The sequence below is a fragment of the Sciurus carolinensis genome, chromosome 1 (assembly GCF_902686445.1).
Source record: "Sciurus carolinensis chromosome 1, mSciCar1.2, whole genome shotgun sequence".
NCBI lineage: Eukaryota > Metazoa > Chordata > Mammalia > Rodentia > Sciuridae > Sciurus > Sciurus carolinensis.
In genome coordinates, this window is record NC_062213.1 from 69,315,882 (window position 1) to 69,321,076 (window position 5,195).

The following is a 5,195-nucleotide window of genomic DNA, read 5'->3' on the forward strand; positions in this document are numbered from 1 at the left end:
GTAGTGGGTGTACTGGTGTAAATCCCAGAGTCCAAAATCCTAAGAACAAGGCTCTCCAATGTCCTAGGGCAGGATATTTGCCTCAATAGGCAAAGGAAGTTTCCCTATACTACTGGGGCACTCAACAGATTGGATGATGACTACCCACACTGGTAAATATGAATCTTTTTTATCTGGCATACTGATTCAAATTCTAATCTCTTACAGAAAGAGTGCTACAGACATCCCCAGAACTAATGTTTTATCAGATAACTGGGTATCCCTTGGCCCAATCAAGTTGACACATGAAATTAACCATTACAAGTCCATTCCTTGTATAGACATCTCCTTAAACCATATTTGATTTCCAAATAAACACAGTAACAATGTCATAATTCTAGCTAACATGATACAACTATCTGTGTATAGCCTAAAATACACTAAAACATGCCCTAGAAGAAGAGATAACATATTTGAGTCATCAGGACAAGAAGAGAGTTAGAGTGTCGACTTGGGTGATTGATCTGGACTACCAAGGAGAAATTAGACCACTATTCCATAGTGGAGGTAAGGAAAAGAAATACGTTCTTGATTCCTCAGAGACTTCAATTGTGGTAATTTAGTTTTGTTTCTAGACTTATATGGTAGTGAAAACTATTGACATTTAATTTTGAGATCAACATTTCTTTCTTGGAGTAGAATATAATCCTATGAAAGTTTTCTTCCAAACTTCAAATATTGGTGTTGAAAAAGAAAATTAAACTTAAATGTTGAACTAGAGAAACATAAGAGGCCAAAAAGTTCCTTCCTCTGATCATCAAAGGTAAGTCACTCTACTGGTACTTCATTATGACCAGTCCTTCTTGATTGTACAGGATCAAGCCTCTAATAACACAACTACCTGACTCTGCTAGCTCTAGCACCCACTGGTTGGTGGAATATAGGATTCTGCACAATAAATAACAGAGCATCATTAACAAATATTCTTAGACACTACTTAAATGTCACTTCAACTAGTTAAATAACTTGACTCAGTGCTATTTGCTATGTAAGAAGAGAGAACTGAATTAAATTTTATCCTGTAGAAAAAAGAAGAACCTTTGAATTATAATGGCTGAGCTCTTGGGAGGACTTTGCAGCCTGGGGTTCGGAGGTGGCATCCTGCTGGCATTATGAACAGATCTAAAGAAAACTGTGTTTCAGGGCCTGTTAAGGCTACAGTTCCATATGGTGATGGTCCAAAATGTGTTCTGGTCACTCAGCACATTCCTTCTCAGAATCCATTACCTGCAAGCAGTGGCCAGGTTCAGCGGGTCTCGTGTCCTTCAAATTCCTCCCAGGGTGTTCCTTTGCAAGCACACAAGCTTGTCTCCAGTCAGAAACCAGGACAGAAGCAATTGCAGGCAGCCAGTGTAACTTGCCCTATCTCCCAGCCAGTGAACAACACCCAGAAGAGTGAGCAACCCCAGCCATCGGCACCCAGAAATAAACCTGAAAGGGAACTGGCATCAAAACAGAAAAATGAAGACTCAAAGAAAAGGCAATAGACTTTGGAAGATTTTGACATTGGTTGCCCACTGGGTAAAGGAAAGCTTGACAATGCTTATTTGGCAAGAGAAAAACAAAGCAAGTTTATCCTGGCTCTTTAAGTGTTGTTTACAGCTCAGCTGGAGAAAGCAGGAGTGGAGCATCCCCTCAGAAGAAGAGTGGAGATCCAGGTCCGCCTCCAGCATCCTAATATTCTCAGGCTGTGTGGTTATTTTCATGATGCCACCAGAGTTTACCTAGTTATAGAGTATGCACCACTTGGAACAGTCTATAGAGAACTTCAGAAACTTTCCAAGTTTGATAACCAGAGAACTGCTACTTACATAACTGAATTGGCAAACGCCCTATCTTACTGCCATTCAAAGAGAGTTATTCATAGAGACATTAAGCCAGAGAACTTGCTTCCTTGACCAACTGGAGAGCTTAAGATTTCGGATTTTGGGTGGTCAGTACATGCTTCATCCTCCAGAGGAACCACTCTCTGTGATACCCTGGACTACCTGGCCCCAGAGATGATTGAAGGCCAGATGCATGACAAGAAGGTGAATCTCTGGAGCCTCAGAATTCTTTGCTATGAATTTTTGAAGCCTCCTTTTGAGGCAAACACAAACCAAGAGAACTACAGAAGTGTATTACAGATTGAATTCACATTCCCTGACTTTGTGACACAGGGAGCCAGGGACCTCATTTTAAGACTGTTGAAGCATAATCCAAGCCAGAGTCCAACTCTAAGTAAAGTATTTGAATACCCCTGGATCACAGCAAATTCATTAAAGTCAATGAATTGCCAAAAAGGCAGAGTCAACTAGTGAATAGTCATAATTGTGCAGGGAGAGAAATCCTGAACTAGGGCTGCGGTACAGTCTTCAGGAACATGCTGCTAAGACTCCTCTTACTGTCAAGTACCTGCCTTCGACCTAGAGAGAGCACCGCAGGAAATGTCACTTGTCCTTCTGAGCTTGCAGAACCTCAGCCTACCTATCCAGAGAGCTACACAGCAGTGACCACACCCTTCAGAGGAAAAGTAGCTATGAGAGTCATGCTACTTTTACTGGTTTTCAACTGGAGGCTCAGTTCAGCTGCAGGTGTACCCACAGTTGTGCTGGGCAAGGTGGCCTTGCAGGGGAAAGATGGGAGTCTGGTTGTGAGGAAAGTGATCACTCTGCCCTGAGTCAGCTAATGAGCTGTGTAGTAGCCTTTAAGTACCTGAGTGTGTGTGTGTAACTTATTGAGTGGCCAAGCCTGGGAAAGCTGTTGCAATGAGTATGTAAAACTGTAACTTTATTAAATGTTAAAATAAAGGTTTTGTATGGAAAAATATTTTATCCTGTAGTAATGACATAATTATTCTTCAACCTCTTTATTCCTTATCATTTCAAATATCCCAATCATGGTATAAACACCCTCAGAATTCTCCAACTTCTCTCTGACAGTGCATAACATACTAAGATCCAGGAGTGGAGTGTGGGGAGGGTACAGGGCTGGAGAGTTCCTAATATTATCTTTCTCTTATTAATTTTAAGCCATTTCTCACTAGCTAAATCATTTCCAAGAGCATGAGGATAAATAGGTTTTGTTGTGTGACTAGAACCCTCTAATTGAGGGTGTAAATTCTGATAGCAAGTTAGCAATAATAAAACTTCACTAAAGAAAATAATCAGGGTTACCCATGAAATTGAAATATGTCTATATTTTCTTCTCTACTTAACATGTCTGAAGACATATCTATTCATGAGCTCAGAAATCAAAATGGATTTGTTTTTTCTATTTTATTTACTTATAAGCTACCTTTTTACTCATTTTTACAGCTTTATGTGTTTGTCAAGTCTTTCCTTTAACTCCAGATTATCAGCTCTAAGAACTCAAAAAAATTCTTTATTACATTATGCATTATGTTATGGTTTAGATATATGAGATATCCACCAAAAGTTCATGTGTGAAAAACTGCAAGAATTTTCAGAGGTCAAATGATTAGATCATGAGAAGTCTAACCTATTCAGTGAGTAGTAACTGAGCAGTAACTGTAGGCAGGTGGCGTGTGGTTGGAGGAGCTGGGTCACTTTGGCCTTTTGACTTTGGGGTTTATATTTAGTCCTTGGTAAGTGGAACTCTCTCACTCTGCTTCCTGAATATTGGGTCCTGAGCTGTTTTTCTCTGTTACACCCTTCTGCCATGTTTTGTCTCACCTCAAGCCCAGAGCTATGGAGTCTGCTGACCATGCACAGAGCCTCTGAAACCATGATCTTCAAAGAACTTTTTCTCCTGTAAGTTCTTGTCCTGGCTTTTGGTCACAGTGACACAAAAACTGATGAAAGCACATTATTTCTATGTATGTGCACTAATGCTGGTAAACTCTGGTAGTCACTAAGTGTCCATCTACACTCAAGGACTAATCATTTTACCACCAAGGGTAGATCGATAAACTCCATGTCTTTGTAAGATGGATAATTTATGTAATATCTCATTTAGAATTTTTTCTTCAAGATGTTATTGCCCTTTGTCAATTCAGTTGTAGAGAAAATGACAAGTAGAGGATATTAAGACCATCCAAGAAAGCAGAATCCTTTGTTTATCTTTTAAATATCTGTTGATTAGTGTGTTGAATACTGTTTTATGAATCTGTATTATTTGGCCTGATATTTACCACCATATTCTATCATTAGTATTCATTCCCAAAGGAGAAGGGGGACAATAATTCATTGATCACTATGCCAGGAGAATCACAAGTCACAGATTTCCAAGGTTTCTTAGTGTCCATTAAGGGGACCTCAAAGTTATGGTCTCAAGTATTAGTCAGAACTCTCAAGATTTTAAAAATAATTTTCTCTAAGGAAAAAATGTGATACCAGGAAGATGATGTGATACCAATGTAGCTACATCCTTGGTTAAACCTCATTTTAAAAAGATATTTTGGATGGACCAATTTTCTAGTATCAAAGTTCTCCATTATAACATGGAATTAAATATTTGAAAATTTGAATGTACTACAGATACCCCACTCTTCTAAGTTTCTCTTCCTTACTTCACTAAATGTAACCTCAACATAGCACACATGATTTTGTTGAGATTTATTTATTTTTTCATCTAGTTTTCTAGAATGTGAACTCCTCAAGGAAGTTCAAGACTGTGTTTAGATCACTGCTTTATCCCCAAAGACTTAATAAATGTTTATTGAATGAATCACTTTAAAAGGAATCTTCTTACAAGGCAAGTAATTATAAATATTTAAACAATACCTTATTGCTAGCTTTTAATGTAATTTCTCAACAGATTTAGTGAATGAGACAAGCTTGTTGAATAAATTATAGGATTAAACTTTAATTTTCCCATCTCTGTTTCTCTGTCTTCTTTTTGGAATGTTGTGCACAAACTTCAACATTTTGTTAATTAATTTTAGTAGAAAAACATTGCAGAGTATGGTTGAAATATGAATCATGGCACAGACTTTAAGAATGCCAGTCTAGGTATTGTAATTTTCCTATAATAAATGAGTATCAGTTCTCTTGTTTGAAAATAAATTATTCATTTATTCTTTGTATTGGCTTCCTAACTGCTACAACCTTGATAGCTTTAAACAACACAAACTTATTATCTCACATTTCTGGAGGTTAGAAGTCTGAAATTAGTTCCACTGTGGTGAAGTCAAGTTACCAGCAGGTCAGTTCTGT

At 38.0% G+C, this 5,195-nt stretch overlaps 1 pseudogene; it reads left to right on the plus strand.

Annotated features, from left to right (window-relative positions):
• The first annotated feature begins 1,151 nt into the window (after positions 1-1,151).
• On the plus strand, positions 1,152-2,336 carry LOC124983584 (aurora kinase A-like; annotated as a pseudogene).
• Positions 2,337-5,195: the final 2,859 nt, after the last annotated feature.